Source organism: Rousettus aegyptiacus, unplaced genomic scaffold (assembly GCF_014176215.1).
Source record: "Rousettus aegyptiacus isolate mRouAeg1 unplaced genomic scaffold, mRouAeg1.p scaffold_m13_p_1, whole genome shotgun sequence".
NCBI classification, from domain to species: domain Eukaryota; kingdom Metazoa; phylum Chordata; class Mammalia; order Chiroptera; family Pteropodidae; genus Rousettus; species Rousettus aegyptiacus.
The window spans coordinates 22,859,979-22,881,387 of record NW_023416284.1 but is presented as its reverse complement, the minus strand read 5'-3'; the positions used below and the strand labels follow the sequence as shown (position 1 = coordinate 22,881,387).

The 21,409-nt window shown below is 35.4% G+C and overlaps 1 protein-coding gene and 1 pseudogene across 4 annotated transcripts in view; both read right to left on the bottom strand.

Moving 5' to 3' along the window:
- Positions 1 to 21,409, bottom strand: part of THRAP3 (thyroid hormone receptor associated protein 3) — a 65,418-nt gene that overhangs the window by 29,425 nt on the left and 14,584 nt on the right. For 3 of the 4 annotated variants that reach the window (XM_016147209.2, XM_036231767.1, XM_036231769.1), the window contains exon 2: positions 11,757 to 11,861. The gene's annotated coding sequence lies outside the window, so the exon portion shown is untranslated. Of the gene's footprint in view, positions 1 to 6,058; positions 6,112 to 11,756; positions 11,862 to 21,409 lie in introns of all 4 variants that reach the window. The other variant, XM_036231763.1, reaches the window with a different exon arrangement.
- On the bottom strand, positions 19,732 to 19,850 carry LOC118605137 (annotated as a pseudogene).

Genomic DNA, 21,409 nt, shown 5'->3' with positions numbered 1-21,409 from the left:
GTTCTGTCTGCCCCTGGGTACTTAGCAGTAGGAAAGCAGAGCTCAGGTGAAATATTAACAATGTTTACTATTTTACACTTTTCTCTGGAGATTATCCTCTCCTGTGTCAGAGGGAAGGAAAGGAGAAAAGAGAATCAAGAGCAGCTGTGGGTATCTCTAGAGTAACACTCTGCCAAGGCTTCACACCCCACCCATATCCCTGAAGAAATCAACTCAGAGACCGCTTACTGACATTCACTCTATTAAGTGGCTCTCGCGAATTATTAAATAAATTAGTAAATGTAACACTAATTCAATTCTGAGTACTTAAAGTTTATAGAGAATACTCAGATGTGTGTTAAGTACCTTCCTAAAAAAGAGGGGGGTTTGAGAACATGATGATTTTATCGATTAAACAATTTAAAGATATAGTAAAAGGCTTGCCCTTGCCTATATTATAAAATCAAAATTATTCTGGAGCTCAGTACTAAAATTCTCAAACCTTATTGAATTACACAAAATTTGGTAGAACTTGCTTTTTAAAATGTGTTAATATGTAGATACGGATGTACATATAAGACATATCTATATAAGCACATAAAGCAAACTGTTAACAGTGATTACCTCTGTGGAGCAGAAAAGAAGATATAGAAGGAAGGCAGGAGAAGGGAGAGACACAAAATAGGGCTGACAGGATGGAAGAAGCACTCGATTTTTACTTAATATGTAATTTTTCTGGCTAGTGATTTCATAGGTGGGTTCCCCATAATATTCTAAAAAAAAAGCTGCTGACATTCAGAGTTAATGGTGTTGATTCTTTTATCTGTAATGTAAAATCAAAATATTAATTTCTGAGAAATTTTAAAAATCTAAAATAGTAATTTCCACATGACCCTAAATAAATAAAACTGCACTTTACCCAAAGTCCATTTCAGGGAACTTTGGTACAATGGAGTTGTTTTGTCCTTTTATAGCTTTTAAGGTTAAGAAAGGCCAGCTTTATAGCCAACTAGGCTTTATTTTTTAAAAGAATTTTTATTATGGAAGTGTTGATTCAACCCATGTACCCATCATTCAGCTTTAAAAATCATCAACTATGCAGGTGGGCTCTATTCATGGTCAAAATCCTGATAAGTTTGGGTGAATATAGCCAGACTCTTGGCAGCTATTTTCCCATACTTTTTCCCTAAAAATATCAGAGAATTCTTATATTAAAAAGCCCAAACATGCAATGAAGGGACCCCAAATGGTGCCAACTCTGTATGCTTCTCCATGTGTGCTCTGAAAATAAGTATAAAAGGAGAATCTTTTATCAGCAAATAACAATCACTCTGACTCAAGTTCAAACACATTTAAAGTAAATTTCAAAGTGCAACATGAAACTATCTCCTAATTATAGGACATGAGTAATCCAAAATACCAATCCCATTGTGGGCTCTTTCATCAACTTGTTTTTAGAAGTGTGAATCCTTCCTAACAGCTGAGAAAATTATTATGAGAAGGAAGAAAATACTTATTAATAAACTACATTTTTTGATCAGCTACACAAAAAAGCTAAGGCTTGTAACTCTATGGAGTCCAAAATCCACTATAAATTTGTGAGCTTACTTCAACTATTTGGCATTTGGGGAAATACTTGACATTGGAATTTTTTACCAATGTGCTTTTTTATGCAAGCCCTACTAGCAACTTCCCTAAAAATAACTTTTATTAATGAGAGCATATATTTTAGTTCACTTATGCTAACAGTAGACCTGTTCACAAAATAAATTCTCGACTGTTCTAAAAGTTGTTAGGCTACAAAGAAAATTCAAGGAGGAACCAGACTACAAAGTTCACAGAAGCAATTCAGCACAGAGACACCTCTCTGTTCAAAAGTAGGAAGGTTAAGGAACAGCCATAAAACCCACACACCCAGAGAAACAGTATCTGGCCATTGATTCCTATGTCAGGATTACTGCAAGAACAAAAGGCCCAACTCTGTGTATTGACTTCACTACGTTAAAAAAAAAAAAAAGCCTCATGTTAGCTATCCATTAACACATGGATCATTTTTCTAAAGTGAGCATTAAGAAGTTTCCCTGAGGGTAAGCTCTGAAGTCATTTAATAAGTACAGCAATTAAGGAATGGCAAGGCTGGCACAGAAGTACACATGGATTATTTATAATAATAAAAGAGCTTTTTTTTTGTCCCCTTAGGTCAAGAATATTGGAATGTGAGAAGTACTGGGCCAGCTCTTATCCACAAAAGTTCAGTTCCAAGTCCTCCGAAAAGTCCATCTCTGTTCTCCCTTTTCTAGCCTAAGTATTTCTTTGGATGGCAAACAGGAACAGAGTTCTGTCTCTTAGAAAATTCTTACCAAACTGTATAGCAAAAAAAATAAAAATTTAAAAAATTAAAAAAAAAAAAAAAAACCCACACACACACAATGATGGCTTTTTGCTGTCAGTTCAAACGTGAGTAAAAGGGGTAATTCCTTTTCTAACAGTATTGCTACTTACTTTGAATGCTTTGGGCTGCTCTGACGGGTCTGACAAGAGTGGGTTTCCAAAAGCCACCAGATGCTCTAACTTCTGCGGGTGAGTGTGAGGACTATGGACTCCTGTCTATCTAGCAAGAAGCCCACCCTACTTCAGAAAGTCTTGAATTCTCTCTTTCAAGCTCAAGCATCAGTAATCCACTAAAACAACAGATGTTCCTCTAGCCTCCTGTCTGGCTATTGCAAACTGCTGTCTTCTCTTTCTAACCCCAGCCACCCTAAAATAGCAAGACCCCCGGGGGAGGGCAAACTGATCTTTTTCATTGCCATTGGTAAGCAATAAAAAGCTGGAAAAAATAACTGGCACCAAGGAAGTGTTCAAGCACCTTAGATGAGAGAAATTTACTAAAACCAAACTAATGCCCCTAATAAACCAGAAACTATTTGGGGCAAGTGTTTTACCTCTTTGTGCCTATTTTTTTCATCAATAAAATGAGAATTTGAAACAGCTCTATCACTGACAAAAAAACAAGTTTGCACAAACTGAGGACATTCCTCATCCCTACTTTAGCAGTATCCTAAAAGTGGAATTAAATGGTAAAAGAGTTAAACTTTTGCTTTTAAAAAAGAAACCATCCTTCCACCCTTATCTCATCAACTCTGAAATTTACTGTAGAGGGAATCATTTAAGATTCATATAACATTCTACTCCTTCATAAAAACTAGCCAATCTGCCTGAAAGTAGGAAATAGCTCACCAGAGACTTGGCCACTTACCTTCTGACTACACTTAAATTTTAATCACTTGTATCAGGGGTAATCCACCTACACCTAATTCAGGCAGCAACAACTTCACTTGGGAAAGATAAGTTCCCAGAATGAGCCAGGGCTCTGCTACAGAATCCTGTATTAGGGTGAGGGAGGACACTGCTGCTAGCTTCTTTCCATCACAAAGACAGCAAGAGGTCACATTTCCTTCCTGCTCTTCAGTAAGAGAATTAGTTTCTTGTCCCACTGACATGGCAAATGCCACCCCTTCCATGTTTCGCTTTTTAAAGAAATAGGACCGTATTACTTCTCAATAACTTGTAAAGGTAGGAAAAATTCAACAAGCTATAATATTTTCCATTTGACACAGAATATGGCATACAGAGGGGCACTAATTATTTCGAACCTTATTTCCACACAGAAATCAATGTGGAATAAATAAATAAATAAAAGCTTTTTTATTTTTTATAACACAAGAGAAAATATAATTTAAGATCATAATGACAAACCTTTGCTGGGAAATACTTTTATTCATTCTTTCAATCAAACTGCTGTTTATACCCCAGAATCAAAACATATGAAAGTCTTAAAACAGCTGGCATGTTTATTATACAATATTCAAAGAAAGCAACATAATCAATGCTCAAAACGATCTGAAAAAACATACACGAATAATGAAGTTAATTAAGTCACCAGCTTGAAAAAAACTAGTAATATGCATGCGAAAAATTTTACACACCGATTTCTTTTATTATGACTCCTAGAAGTACTCTGAAATAATAACAAGAATGTAGGTGGTAAATTCAACTTCATTTCCAGTACCCTGTGTTATAAGTACATGGTTTACCTAATGATGTCACAGCAAAAGGAAGAGACTGAGAATAAGAGAGGAATTCTGAAGGACTTTAAGAAAATAATGATCTCTGCAGATCTCAGTTTATTCTTTTGTGAAATGTGGATAATATTGGTCATACAACTTCAAAGATTTCAAGATAGGTAGTAGATTGAGCTTTACTAACACAAATGGGACATTCCACTAAGAGGTGCTTAATGGGAAGGTAAATACACAATCATTTCACAATTTTTAAGATAGTTTTTGCTTTCTCATTAAAACAAGTTTCACAATTTCTACTTCATAGTTACTTTGGTAAACTGGTGTGAGTATATTCTCCAAAAATACCATAATCCAACAAATACCAAGAGCATTCTTCTGTTCATTCTATTAGAATTTATAAACACTTGCGTATGCCATCCATCATGCTACACGCAGCAAACAAGAAAGACAAGCTAAGCTCTCTATCCTGTTGTAATTATAGGTAGAAAATTATCTTTTATTATCTCTTCAGGCTCATAATGTGACTTTGGAAGTTTTCTTTTGCTTGCACCAGAGTAAAGTCAAAAAAGGTCACTAGTAGTAGGATTTTTCAAGTCACATCCTGTCTTTGAACTGAAGTTTTCTTATGCATTAAAAATAGGGATAACACTTTAGTTAATAATAATGTATTAATACTGGTTAATTGTGACAAATGTACCATTATACTAATGTAGGATGTTAATAACAGGAGAAATCGGGCATAGGGAATATACTCTATCTACCTTCACTCCCAAAATTTATTTGTGTAAGTTCTAACCCCAAGTATCTCAGAGTGTGATGTCACTTGGAGATAAGATCTTTACATAGATATTGGACTTGTGCCCTTATTAAAAGGAGAAATGTGGACATAGAGATATGCAGAAGGAAGATGATACAAAGAGACACAGGGAGGAGATGACCATCTATAAGCCAAGAAAAGAGGCCTGTTAACTCACAGGTCTCAATCAGAAGGAACTAAGCCTTGACAGACAGACAACATCTTGATTTGTTCCCTAGCAAACTAATACAGAAATTCCGTACTATCCTTGCAATTTTCCGTATATTCCAAAAGAATCGTACGGGGGGGTGGGGGGGATTCATATTTCAGTTATAAAGACCAAGGTAGACGGACAGCTTGGAAATCCCTGCTTGATGGAAAGGAAACCCATAATCCCAACACACAGCAATCAATCAAATAAGGACCAGTTTCGCTCTGTGTTTTCCATAATAAAATGTTACTTCAAGATGGGCATAAAGGTGGGTGCAAATGAAGGAATAGGATGATACAAATACTTAATCTAAAATACTCAAATGTACAGAATCCTTGTTGAGAGTCACTTTATAACAGTGGACCAGGTTCTGCAACTAGCAGTGGCTTTGACACCAAAAAAGAACTGGGTTCAAATCTTAGCTCCTCCATTGCTTAGCTGGATAAGATACTCTTAATCTTCCAAAAGTGACTGTCATGGGAATTAAATTAGTAAGTGTATGTTAACTGCCTGGCATGCAGCAGGTGAGTTCACATCAAAAGCTATGCTTAACTAGAACCCCAGAGCAGGGATAGAACTACTCTGAGCAAACAGGTTTCTCCACCAATTCCATTTTCTTGCTATCAGTAGTAAATAATTAGATCTTCTTACACAGAAAAAGTGTTTTATACCTTTAATGGCTAAATTAGCATGTGCTGCACTGAAGAGGTGTATAGAAGCAAGAGCGGGTCATATTCTAAGGTTATGACCTTTGGAAAACATTCCCTTGCTGCTTTATGTTAGCAGGGAAAATCAACAGCAAGCTTGAGAGGCCATTCATTTGGAACTTGTTCATCGTAATATCCCCAGTGTAGGCAACTTGTAACTTGTGAGAATTTGTTCAATGGATGTCTATTAAGCTCAAGATCATCTTATACCATTAAACTTTCATCGTTAAGAGAAATAGAATGAACAGCATAGCATAACCGGCAATAAATAATCTCGACTCACCCCAGAGGCTCCTCTCCTCTCTCTCTAGAGGATGGTAACAGTAATTTTAGTTCCTGTGTTAAAAATAGGTGTGTGTTACCATTGGGGAATATTTTCTTCTCATTCTTTTTTAAAAGGAACTCTCAGCTTTTCTAAATTAATAAAGACAATCTAGCCTATGTTCTCATTATGGCAAATCTTTTTAAAAAATACATTAAACAGCCAATCATGACATTTAACTATTTAGTTTTTTTTAAATGAGATTATTATTACTAATACCTTGGGGTGACCAAATGGTACATATAGCGGTCACCTTACAGAGCTTAAAGAAAAAGTCGATCTACCAAGATTCTTATCTAGGAAACCTGGGGGAAAATATCAAGACCAGTGGTTGATGGCCATTCTTTGCAGATTCCAAGGACTAGGACTATAGTGTTTCTTCATCAAGTAATCACTGCAGCAGTGATACGCAGATATCCACTGTTTACATGGAGTTCTACACAAAGCTTGTTTACAATTCTATTAGGCGGAATAAGTTGTTTGACATCTTCTACATACATTGGCCTTTAATAGAATCAAATCATCTTCCTCAAAGAAGTCTATTGCAAAGACGTTTAGAGGGGAAAAAAAATTTTGTGTTTTAATTTATTTAGTTTTATGTTAATTCATCACTGCTTTAAATTGTTATGGGAGGGTATCATTCAATAAATCATATTAATTTATCTGTTCCTTCAGAAGAATGAGCTCTTAGAGCTGCAATGTCCAAGACACATGTGGCTCCTGAACACTTGAAATGTGGCTGGTCTGAAGTAATAAATACTACAGAACTGCAAACTTAGTACAAAAATAAGAAAGTAAAATATTGTATTAACTATTTTTATATTAATTACATGTTGAAAGGAGAATGTGTTGGATATATTACATAAAAATAAAATAAGTTAATTTCTTCTGCTTTTTACTTTTGAATATGGCTACTAGAAAATTAATTACATGTGGCTCACGCTAAACTTCTCTTGGACGTCCTGTCCTAAAAGGTAACAAAGATTATGTCTTTTCAAATGCTCAAGTCTGAACCTGATCCCAAATTACTGAGTCACTTTTGAATTTGTCATTTATTTTTGCAGTTTCTAGTCTCTATCCACTAAGAAAACCCTGTTGAGATAACCATCTGATGTCTTTCCATTTACATCTTTACTTCACCAGATAAGCTGAGGGGAAAAAGAGAGATGTCTTAAATACATATGGAACTCTACGTAAGAAACTAAAAAGTGATTTCAAGATTTTATCATTTTGGATCTTACCCATCACCTGAGTCTACAAAGGAAATCAAGAAGAAACCAACTTGTTGCTTCCATGTAAAATGAATTAAGGCATTATTCAAAGATATCTAAATCTGGAGACAATTCGACCACCCCAAACTAAGGCAGATCCAACTCAACCAGAACTTAGTTCAGATATATATGACCAGTGCAGTTCCCCTCTGGGATTTCCTCCAGCAACAGCATATATTCTACATACAGAAATAAAATAGGTCTAATTATTCCCTAAGGACATCTGGTATAGTTGTTTTAAAAGGGGGGGGGGGCAATGAATGCTCTGGCTTGCCATAGTTTCGAAATCCTCAAAAGGTCTGACCGCTGAATAATTCTCCAACATCATCTCAAACCACTGTCACTCCTTGCAATCGTTCTCCCAAGCCACAATGGCCTTCTTTCTGTTCCCTGAACAAGCCAGGCATTTACAGTCTCAGCACCTTTACACTTGTCATTGTCTCCATATAAAAGTTCATCTATAGTCTCAAACATGGCTGGCTCCTTCCTCATCCTTCAGCTCTCAGCTCATCACCTACCTGAAAAGGTCTTCTTCCTTTAGTATATTATCTAGTGAAACCTCACTGATCTCCCAATCCCAAGTTATCTTGTGGACCTATTTCTTTCCCAGCACTTACAAAAATCTGAAATTATCTTATCTGCAACCTCAAACTAGAAAGTAAGCTCTCAAGAACAGGAGTGGTATTTATCTTGTTCCCTGCTTGTTTCCCTAGCACAGAGAACAGACACTGTAACAAGCACTGGAGTGCCTTAGACTCAATCAAAAAAATCAAAAGCGGCCTTAGAACACAAAGATAAGAATCTGAGAGGTTAAAATCCAGTACGCTTATTTTAAAAATTATGCCAACTGGCTTCCTATGTACATAACCTTCTAATCTTTATTTTTTAACTATCCAATACATGTCTCTTAAAGACCTGCCATATTTCTGTGTGGATATACAACATTCTCTTTATCCATTCATCTGTCAATGATTTCATCTGACCTTTAGGTTTTCCCCCATATAAGTATGGAAATAATTATACTTTGCTGAGGATGGAAAGAAAAGTTTGCATCAATAAGTATTTAAAGATGAATAAGGCTAAAATAATAAAACCATTGGGTAATTAGACAGATAAATGGAACAAAATACAAAGCTGAAAAATATACCCAAAAATATACCCTTACGAAAGTGGCTTTCAGAGCCCTAGGAAAATGGATAAATCAACAGGTGGGATGACTGATTAATAGCATAGTATAAAAAATTAGATTCCATTTCTTACCATAAACAGAAAAAGTTTCAGTTTTATCATTAATTTTCTCAGATAAAAGATATATTCACCACAGAACAAGAATGCAATAATAACTAATAAACAACAATATCCAGGCACCGCTCTAGGTGCTTTACATATATTAATTCATTTAACTTACAACACTGCTGTGAGATAGATACTATTTATTTACAACACCATTTTACATATGCAGAAACTATCTACGATCCTAAACATTATACTATTGCACTTCTCTGCTTCATTCAGGGAACACAAGAACATAAATCCAGCAATTCCACTTTTGGGTATTTAATTCAAAATAACTAAAAGCAGGATCTTGAGGAGATATTAGTACTTCCGAGTTCACTGCAGCACTACTCACAATAGTCAAGATGGGGGAAAACCTAAAGGTCAGATGAAATCATTGACAAATGAATGGATAATGTTGTATATACATGAAATGGAATACTATTCAGTCTTAAAAAATAATTCTGCACTATGTGACAATATGGATGAACCTTGAGGACATTACGCTAAGTGACATAAACCAGCTACAAAGACAAATAGAGCATGATTCCACTTATATGAGGTGTCTATAATACTAGACAAACTCACAGATTCAAAGAGTAGAATGGTGGTTGTGGTGGAGCTAGGAGAAAGAGAACTGGGCAGTTACTAATCAATGTGCACCAAGTTTCAGTTAAGTAAGGTAAATTAGCATTCTCTCGTGCAACACTATACCTATAGTCACTAATGTGTTATACACTTAAACATCTGTTAAGAGGTCGAGCTCATCTTAGGTGTTTTTATCACAATATCATAAATAACTCCTATCATCCATGATGCTAGCAAACTGAAAAAGCCTTTATGAGAGGTGCGAAGGAAGTGGTAATTTATTGCAATTGGAATCCCCAACTCACAGGGGAAAATGTAAAGAACTGCCAGTTTGTCCTAACAGCTGCAGGAGATACAAGTTCTTGCAAATGGATAAAAAAGGCATAATTATATCTATAGGGACTGAAGTTGTTTAAATTTATATGAAGTAGGACTAATTAAACAAATTCTTGCTGAATACGAAAATACACACACACACACACACGAACACAAGTGAAAAATATACAGCAAAAGTTAGAAAATATAGACAAGGAAATCTCTCAGAAAGTAGAAAACACAGAAAAGAGAATAGCAAAAATAAAAAAGATAAATGTGGATGATCAGTCCAAAAGATCTAAGATCCAAATAATTCTAGAAAAGGAGTAAAGAAAATAAAGGAGGGAAAAATCAATGACATAGTTCTAGAAAATTTCCCAAAACGAAGGAGATAAGTTTGAGTTTACTGAGTGACCATGACCAGCACATTGGATGAAAACAGCTACATCATCACGAAATTTCAAAACACTGGGAAAAAGAAGTTTGTAAGTTTCATAGAGTTACATACAGGTTATATGCAAAGGTAACTCACATCACACCAACACAAAGTCAAAAAGCAATAGAGCAGTATCTTTAAAATTATGAAGCTAAATTATTTCTAAAATAGAATTCTATATCCAGCCAAGCTAATGATCAACACAAGGGCAGAATAAAGGTATTTTTAGATATGCATGTCTAAAAAATTTATCTCTTGTGTACCCTTTACTCAGGAAGCTAATGGAGAAAAGTGCTCTTCCAAAAGAGATTAAATCAAGGATATAAGAAAAGATAATGGAATCCAGCACAAGAGAGGAAAAACCATCACAATATCATCAGATGCTGGGATGGCAAGTATGACAGGTAGAGAGCTACCTAGAACAGATCAGAAGGTATCTCCAAGATAAAATTTATAATATAGCTAAAATGCTTAAAGTACTAAGGAAGAGTTACACTTCTAGGTAGAGTTTAGAGAGGAATTACTGATAAAAACATAGAAACTAAGCAAAAGAGATCAAAAACAAAGATAAAAAGAGAAAATAAAAAAAGATGCTCAAAAAAGGAAAACTACAGGATGTAAGATGATTTGGCTATGATTAAGCTATACATAACTATAATACTGTCAATAGTGAATACTGCTCTAACCAAAATTACATTATAACCAGAGTGACAATACATGGGGATGTGTGAGGTGGTCATGGAATTCTTCCAGAAAACTACTATTCGAGGTGGCAAGTTAACAGATAATACCAAAACTGGAAAATCAATAAATAGCAAAATAAGATTATTTAGCACAAATACCGAAAGAAACAGTAAAGAGTTGGAAATGACTGCTTCTAAGGATTCGGAAGGGGGCAGGGAGAGACTGCTGTTTTTCATAAAAAGCTCTGTGGAACTGTTGGTCTGACATATCTAAGCATAGGGATTTTGTATTAATAAAAACTAAAACAAAAAAGTACAACTACATATAAAATATGCTTTTTAAGTTAAGAAAAGGTATTATGGGAAAGGGTCAAATGTATACAGGAATTTATCAGTGTTATCTAAGGCAGGGAAAAATGAGAGAAAAACCTAAACGTCTATCAAAAAAGAATTAATTAAATTATATGGCACATTCATCATCAAATGCCATGAGTCATTTAAAAATGCAGATAAATATGCCTTACTGTTAAAATGTACAGCTGAAACTTACCAGATTTCGTTAACCAATGACATTGCAGATAGATAGATAGACTGACAGATAGATAGATAAGATAGATAAAGCAAGTAAGCAAGCAACCAGAGAAACACTTGTTCCTGTTAACAAGAATCAGGTGACAAAATACAACCTAAATTTTGATTAAATACACATATCCAAGTAACATATGCATAAAGAGACTATTCACCAAATATTAACAATAACTATATATAGGTCAAGTTTACAGGTGACCTTTTTCAATATTTCCAAATGAATAAACATGTTAATGAAGAACTCAAAAGTTAGTTAAAATAAAAAAGAAACTCTAATTCTACAACTTAGAAAAAAATCAGATAAAGGAATTGAAGATAGCAATGCTACTTATCGACTTATTTCAGTTTGTCAAACTGAAAAAAACTGCTTAATAAGAACCCAGAACTTCCATTAAGGAATCAATGAACAATAAACATAAGACTGGTTTTATAAGTCAGTAAAGTTATTAGCTCCATTTTTTTTTTTTTTTAATTATTAGTTCCTTCTACTACCACCCATTTACCTTATTTGAACAATGATTCAACTTGCACCGGATCCCAGACACTACCTCCTCAAAGGAACACTGGCAGTGCTACTGGCTTCTCCAATTTACAGTCAGGATACAATTCTGGAATGAGAGAAAATAAAGCGATAAAATTGCAGGTTGCATCCTGAAATACGAACGCTTGAAATTTGTAAACAAAATCTCTAATCTAGCCCTCAACTTCACTCCAAGTGGTCATCGGCTTCTTTCTCAAAGTATATAAGCCTGAGAGTCTCACCTCAGTCTGACACATGGTTTCATCTATCCAACTTCCTGTATAAGGCTTCCTGTACTTGGATATGTGTATTTAATCAAAATTTAGGTTGTATTTTGTCACCTGATTCTTGTTAACAGGAAAATTAAAATCTTCCTCTAGTAGTACCCTGATACTTTTACTGGCAACATTTCAGGTTCTACTGTTTGTGTTATGAAAAACTAATTTGCAAACTCCATAATTCCACCTGGAGAATTACTTCAGAAGAATTAGATACTTGAAACAAAAAAAAAATTAAAGCATGCTTAACTAAATTTAACAAATACATTTCAAGTTAAAAATAACTCCCCATCCTCATCCCCCAAAGCACCAATAAATAAATAAATAAACAGCCACCCTTCTGATCCAGCTGTTTAAATATTCCCAGATCTAAACATTACTAACATGGCCACACATCAAAGCTAGGTAGAGTGTTACCAAAAAAAAAAAAAAAAAAGAGAGAGAGAGAGAGAATGAGGTCCAAGATGGACAAGCTCATGTACATAGTTAATATAATCATTCCTGGCTTATTAAAGCTTTATGGTTCATTTACAGTACTATAGAGTAAGAAGGAATTCACCATTCAAATAATTAAATAATCTGAGGTGCAGGCTTGACAGTAATCTTTTCTTTTTTTCACTTACTCAGCATTCACTCAGTCATAGATAACCACTTTCGCTTTTTCTGAAACGTGCGGCTTGCACATAACTGAACCTTTGCCTATTTAGCCAGGAAAGAAAGGAATGTATTTCTTTAAACTATGGTCTCTTGATACATGTGGAACCCTCAGCCTAGAATGCCTCCTCCCCTCACCAAACTCCTACTCACTCCTCTAAGGATCTCTGGCTCACCCAGGCAGGGTCAGGTACTGCTGCTTCTCTGTTACCCTAAATACATCTCTCCTTACACTCATCTCATTCAATCTTTAATATGTCAATTTCCCCAACAGTGATACTTGTCTGCTGAGTAAACTGATTACTCAAGCAATAAATTCTTGATCTATATCAAAGGTAACTGAGTAATTAACATTACAAACAGGAAACAAAAACCTACTCTTAAAGCTGTGGGATAAGAGTGTTTTATCTAGATGAAATTAGTATTCAGTTAGACCCTTTACCAAATTAATAATAATGTTGACCTATAATTACCTAAAAAAGGAACTATTCCAAAACATCCATCTTTAAAATACTAACCAGACAGGAAATACATAAAATCTCTATTTTACTACCTGTCATGTTTCTTTTCTATTAACCAACCTCTGCTGAAAAAAATTTTATCATCCCAGTAAGTCTTCGCTTTTCCATTGTCACAATCATCAGAGAAGCAGATCTGAGGCTCTGGCCCTTAGTTATTCTTTGACAATAAGAACTTAACTAAAGCCGAGTCATCCCTCTACCAGTTTTTATGCACACATACCTCCCCCCGCGCGCGCACACACACACACACACACACACAACTTGTCCTGCCTGTGTCACCTAGACAGTCACAGGCACACTTTTTGACCCCTATCTCCTGAACCACCCTTAGTCAGATATCAGTATATATTAGTAAGGACATCCCAAACTGCTGACCATACATTTTTCTCCCTTTCTATGTGTCCACTTATGTACCTACAACATACTAGGCTCTATTCTGGACAATGGAGATTCATCAGTTCAATTTCTTCATTCCTGGAGCCTACATTCTAGAGGATGGGAGCAGACAGGGAATAAGTATTATAATTTTATATAAAGTGGTCAAGGAAGACCTCTCATGAGGCAGCTGAACAGAGACTTGAAAGAGTATGCTGTGTCTTATCTGAAGACAGAGGGAACCAGACAGAAGAAAGAGCAAGCACGAAGACTTTGGGGAACGGACATGCTTGGCATATCCGAGGGAGAGAGAAAAAGAGTGGTGTCGATGCAAAAAGTTGCCAGGGAACACTTAGAAGATGAGGTCAGAGACAGGAGTGAATGGAGAGGGCCCTGCGAGCCATTGTAAGGACTTTGGTTTTTCTCTGGGTAATATGTGCAGCCACTGGAGTGTTTTGAGCAGAGAAGTGACAGGACCAGAATTATGTTTCAAAAGGATAATCTTGGCTGCTGAGTGAACAACAGACTTTTACAGGGAAAAGGCAAAAGAAATTGGTAGATATTGCCTACAATAATCCAGGTAAAGGACAGCAGTGACTTGCTTATCCCAGAGTGTACCTTAGTGTACCTACATTTCGTAAGTTACTAGAACTCACCATAGCATAGTTCCTAAATACCAACAATGGGTGACCACTAATATTCTAGGACCACAGCATTTATATGTCCTATGGTTAAAGAAGAGTGAAATTCTTTTATCTCACCTTGGGCGCCCTGGTAATTTTTTTATTGAGATAAAGAACACAAGGAAACACAAGGATGATCTTGCCTGCTTCTATGAAGTAAGGTCAAAGACAGTTTTTCAAACCACCAGACACAACATGCTTATATAATACTTATGAACTAATGTGTCCCAGCTTCCAAAGCATGATACCAATAAATAAAAGTGAACAAAAGAGGATGGTCTCTTCTCAAGTTAATGTGAGTTCCCAATAAATAACAGAATTTAATCTTAGCCACTCCTCATTGAAAAAAAATATATTAGGAACTGAAAGACTGTGACAGCTGAGCAAATAAATCTTTATAGAGAACTATGCCTTGTCTGCTCCAAGTAGCTTCCTGTGGTGTCAGCCAGAATCAAGATTGAATCTAAGACTGCTGAAATTACTATGAATGGCTTTGGAGAGAAAGATACTTCACAATGGGTCATGTATAAAAAGCATTCAACACTGAGGGGGTCAGCAAATGATGGCGCACAGGCCAAATCTAGTCCATAGCACCCATGAGCTAACAATGGGTTCTACATTTTTAAATGGTTGAAAAAAGTTCAAGAGTATTTCATGATGTGTGAAAATTCTATTATAAATTCCAATTTCAACATCCATGATTAATTTTATTGGAACACCGCCATGTTCATTCTTTTACAGATAGCTGCTTTCGTATTACAACAGCAAAGCTGAGTAGCTGGAATAGAGGCTGCAGGTAGTGGTCTCACCCCTTAGCACTGCTACAAAATGCAGTGATGCAGTTATAACTCAACAGCATTTCAAGTACCATGCATGCCATCTTATCACATATTATTCTTCTTAAATTACTAGTGCATATCCATTACGTCAAAACAAGAAAAGCAGACTTTCAATGTTACCCATTTAGGGTAGAGTGTAGATTGTAGATTATTTCATTATTGAATCAGATGCCAAAGCACTGTTTATTATGAAATGACACCATACCTGTGCCAAAAATATATCAACATTACCAAACTAAGCACTCATCACAATACTCTCAACTCACAGAAAACCAACTAGTGGAAAAATTAAAAAATTTAAAACAATATCCTATTACAACATAAAACCTTCACAAAAAGAAAAAATAAAAATGAAGCTACAACCAATGAATGGTTCATTTGTTAGCATAATAAGGAAAATTGCTACTACTACATTACTATACTATTAAATTCCTATATTTATAGTGAGCCAATTAAACCATGCTTGACTGCAGCAGCCCAAAAAATGTGTCCAGAGAAAATGAACTTGCTCAAGACAATCAGCCTTTTTGGCTTGAAGCATTAAGAACAATGAGAATAACATGAGTAGTCATAAAAAATAAGGCAAGTGGAGCGGAAAGGTGTTGACCTAATTCCAAATAATTCACCTATATACTCTCCTCCCAAGGAGGTAGAACATAACTCTCCTCTCCAAGTAATTTCTTTCCAAAGAGTACAGTATGGAGGGAAAAGGAGGGGGTAACCTGCATTGGAGAAACTCTGCCAGATGATCAAGGTTAATGTCAACAACGAGTCACGATGATAGCATGTACTCCTTGATATCATGTGACGAAAATGGCACCTTACCTCCGTAGTCTTTCTCCCCAAAATCTGTTAACATCAGTCTAATCGTGAGAAAAATATCAAATTTAACTGTCATTATCACCAAAAATAAGAAAAGTCTGAGAAATGGTCACGGCCAAAAGGAGCCTAAGGGAGACAACTAAATGTATATCCTAAATGGGATCCTGGAACAAAAAAAAAAGGACATTAGGTTAAAACTAAAGAAATCTGAATAAAATATATATGGATTTTAGTTAATAAGAATATCAATATCGGTTCATTAGCTGTGACCAATGTACCATACTAATGTAAGATGTTAACAGGGGAAATGCACGTGTGGTATACAGGTACTATTATCTGATTTTCTATAAATCTGAAACTGTTCAAAAACAAAGCACTTGTTTTAAAAAGAAAAAAGGCAAATGATTTTGAGTGGTGTTCCTTGGCTCTTTATGATTTGACCAATAATACTGATACTGCTCAGTTGTTTACTGGAGAAGTCAATACTGAATCTGAAGAACTCAAGAGTGAGCCTCCATGAATAGTCTGTGTGGAACAGCTACAGAGGAGGCTTTAAAAGAACACTAATTCCATACAACCTGAACTTGAATCTGATAATGTGTCACAAATGATGAAGAAAGGGCTCAGTTGAACTTTTAAAAGCTTGTGACAATGTAAAATATTTAAAGCATTTGGTTATTCTATTATTTTCACCAGCAGGTACACTTCAAAAATTTTTTTTTAGTTTTAAAAATTTAAGCCAGTGTCATCAAGAACAACCTTCATTTACTCTCAATTTACTTTTGTAGACTTAACCATTATCAGTTCTGTGAACTTTTGCCAAAAAATAGAAAGTTAATCCTGACCTGCCCTACCAAACAGTAGTTTGATGGCTTAGCAGTGGTAAAACTTTAATGGCAATTTTTCTTTAAGCTCAGGACTGAATCTGAAATTTTTCTGAACAAGAATAAACACCCTTAAACACTAATATTGAATACAGAATGGCTCTGGAAATTAGCTTTTGCTACAGACTCGGTAAAGTTTCTTAATGAATTCAGTAGAAAATTACAAGGCAAAGTAGCACTTCTTTGGGAAATAGGTACTGCAGAAAATTAATTTAAACACTGTCTGAATCACAAGTAATGTCAAGTTACTTCACTCACTCCCATGCTGTCAAATGTTAAGACAGGCAATGAGATCTCCATTCCCACACGTATGGAAAACAGACATATTTTCTTAGCTCAAACTACATACAGTTCCAGCATACTTCCAACCTCAATGCAAATGCAAAGAAAATCTCCATATGTAAATGAGGTGCTTCCATCTAATCTTCCATTGGAAGTGACTAATCTACAGTGTAATGGCATGCTAAAAAGCAAATATCAAGAATCTAACAGGATTCTATAAATGTCTTCCTTGAGATGAATATGCCCAATTAAAACCAAATGCTCAAAAAAAAAAATCACATGCTCATGGATTAATATTAGTATTTGGCTGCAATTCTGTGTGAAAAGACATTTTCAAAGACAACATATATAAAATGCCACTAATTTTCAACATTCACAGATGAATATTTGTCATCAATTTTGATAGATGAAGCTAACTTTGAACCCAAGTAAAATGATATCCCCCAAAAGAATTCCATTCTAACTGTATTACAAAAATTGTATTCAATTACTATATTTTGAACTCTGCCAATAAAAAAGGTTTCCTCTTTTGTATTTAAGTATCTACATAATATCTTCCATTTTGCCTCTTGGCCCTAAAGTATTATCTGGACCATCACAGAAAGTTTGCCAACTCAAGGTTCTAGGTTCTACATCATTTGCCTACCAAAGTGCAAATGGCCAAACAAGGATAAACCCTTAAAAACAGTACTTATCAAAACTATAAAAGCTTCAAATGGCAGAAACTATCATCTTTTATCTTTTAATACTTACGCCCAGCAAGTTTCAGTAAGGCAAAAAAAATTAGTATAATTAATCATCCCAAAGCAATTTCCAATGCACCGGCTCAGTAAATGAGTGTATGCTCTGAAGCCAGACAGCCTAGGTTTGATCCCCAGGCTCCACCTACTAGTAGTTGTGAAACCTGTGATAAAATACTGAATTAAATCTCTTTGTTTCCTCATCTGTTAAACTGGTTCCTACTACATAGGGCTGTTATGACAACTGAATAAAGTAATATCTATGTAATAAAGTAATCTTGCAACAGTGCTTTGCACAAAGTACTTAATAAATATGATTAGATTTTTTTTAACACCTACAACACTTGATATTCCTAGGTGGTCTCTCGTCCAAGTACTACTAACCAGGCCTGATTCTGCTTAGCCTCCGAGATCAAACAAGATATGGCACGTTCAAGGTGGCATGGCCGTAGACTATTATTAGATTATTAATCAGGCCAATGTCAAAATGACAGTTAAAAGTCAAAAAGACTTCAACCAGCTAGTATGGGTAGTCACATGGTCATTATACAATTACCTTTTTTCTCTTGAGAATTCAGTATTTGGCTTTACAGCAGACTAAGATTATAAGACGCTTATTATCTTTTCAAACCCTCTTAAAGAAACAGTACAACTGTGACAACAAACCCAAGCCTATATTTGATTCCAGGCTGAAGGAGTCTGCCCCTAATGACACCATTATTCTGTGCCCCAGGTTCTCAGTTTACAACAGAGAGGGATCAACATGCCATCTGTGCACCTCACAGTTCCTACTTACACCGACTGTTTTTAAAATCATGCTCTCACACTATGGCAGAGGTGTCCAGGTAGCAAAATAACATCTCATCTGAGTCCTTGGACCCAATGACCACCAGATAAGACTGCCTTATCTGAAACTTTAACAGCAATTTTCCCAGAATTTATCATCTTTTCATCACATTACAAAACTTTACAAATTACCACCATTTTCCTACAATTAATCCTCTATTTCCTTGAATACTACTTAGCCTAGTGCCATGTTACTAGACTAAATGGCTCCTTGATAACAAGCAGGTACCGGATCAAATTCCTTTTTGTATCCCCAGTGTCTAGTTATATGTTCTTTGAATAACAAATGAATATTAGCTATACAACTTTTTCTTTTTACAATAGTAAAATATACATAAAATTCACCATTTCAACCATTTTAAGTGTTTCATTCAGTTCAATGGCATTAAGCACATCTACACTGTTACGTAACTATCACCACCATCCATCTCCAGAACTTTTTCATATTCCCCAACTGAAACTTGGTACCAATTAAACAATAACCTCCCCACAACCATCATTTTACTTTGTCTCTAAGAATATGACTGCTCTAGGTACCTCATATAAGTGAAATCATACAACATTCGTCCTTTAATGTCTAGCTTATATCACCCAGCATAATATCCAGGTTCATCCATGTTGTCACACGTGTAACACAATTTTTAAAAAGGAAAAACGTACAGAATTGTGGAACCTGAGATATTAACATGAAGTGTTTTATTTGCTTGAGCAAACAAAAATCTTTCATTCTTTTTACCTAATTTCCTTTTAGTGAATACTGCATAGCAAAAATTTCAAATTGTAGAAAAGTATATAATGAAAAATGGTCTCCTTCCAAATTTCTGCCCTCCCTATCCCATATTTCAAATTCCAGGTCCCTTCCCTGGTTTAACATTTCATTTTGGAACACAATCACCAACCAAGTGTTGCCTCACACTAGAGATGTACTATTAGAAAAATACTCTATTTGACTTATCAGGGCTGGCTAGTCCTCTCTTCTAAAAATACCAACATAAACGATCCAAAACAATGTACATAAAACTTTTTTTTTTTTATGCCTACCACACCTGGTCTTCCTAGGTGGTCTCCCATCCAAGTACTAACCAGGCCCGACCCTGCTTAGCTTCTGAGATCAGACAGGATCAGGCTTGTTCAGGGTGGCATGGCTATAGACTGTACATAAAATTTTAAAAAACATTTTACAAATATTCCATTAAATTAACATTCATTAAGTGCACCCTATGAATAATGTCTTTGTTAGGCAGCATGTTGAGCCAAGAAAGATTAAAGGCTCTAGAGTCACATAAAAACTGATTCTGACTCTTTTAAGCTTCAGTTTCCTAATCTATGAAGTAGGAGTAACACTACCTCATAAGCTGTTGCAATGATTAAATAAGAAAATTATCTAAATTATAGTATAGTTTCTAGTAATACAGCAAATACTCAAATAACAGTAATAATTAACCGTTCATTTCTGTCACTGGGCACTCCAGAAAGCACAAAGATGAATCACAAATTCTGTGCCCTTCCAAGTGCTTATACTGTAACAGAAGAGGTTATCTCAATACTATTATTATTCTGCTAAGAATCTGGTTAAAGTTAATGCAACTTCCAGACTGCACTTATAATTCTTATGATTCTATTTCTAAATCTCACTGAAATAGTTATTCACAAAAACAAAACAAAACAAAACTCTGTGACTTGGAATGCTAGAATAAAAAGAAAGTTTGTTATCATCAGACCATTGTACAGTCTCAAGACTTTAATTAAAATATGGAGAGGGTCAATATAGTGGAGTAGGCAAATGCTGTGCTCACCTCCTCTCACAATCACTTCAGAATTACAACCAAACTGCAGAATAGCCATCATCCAGAATCACCTGAAGTCTAGGTAAACAGAAATCCTACTACTGGGGACACACAGATGAGGCCACCTCGAGAATGAAAACAATTCTGGAGAGTCTAAGATTAATAAGAGACCATGATCCAATCTGATCTAGATGCAAAAAACACTGAACCAGGAGAAGGGCAGTTTTGTACAAATGTGACTAGAATTAGAATCGCTGAGCATTAATAACTGAAAGCACTCCTAGAGGTCATATCTAGTACTACTCTAGTTTTACAGAAGGGAAACAGCCCAGTAAAAGGAAGAGATCTGTCCAAGAAGATAAGCTAAAACCAGAGCCTAAATGCCTCTGACTGTCAGTGTTCCAGTTCTTTTACATCATGTCACTTTTTGCCCTTTAAAGAACTTTGAGCTACAAACTTCACCCAGTCAGCTCTGATTTTTCACTTTTTCTTCCCAATTACTTATAAGAGAGAAAAAAAAACATTTTATGTGCCTTATGATATAAGTCTTAGAAACATTCCTCAATAATCTCATTTGGCTAAAATGTACTCTACTGGAAGCTACAGGGAATACACTAAATAAGAATTACTCAAATTCACTAAAGGCCTATTTGAAAGTAAATTTCAGTCAACAAAAGATTCAATTTTAGAGCTGGATGGTACATTCAGAGTATCTTCCAAAACTGCTTTAGTTTTACTAAAAAAAAAACAAAAAACAAAAAAACCATACTAAATACTAGTAACCTAATTAACAACCACTTAACCCAAGTCATCAGACCAAGATAACCAACTTCTAGATGAGTCACATTTGCTTTCATCTGTAAATGAGCAACAGGACAGAGACCAAATCTGATGCCAAAATATATATCATGCTGGAGAACCCACT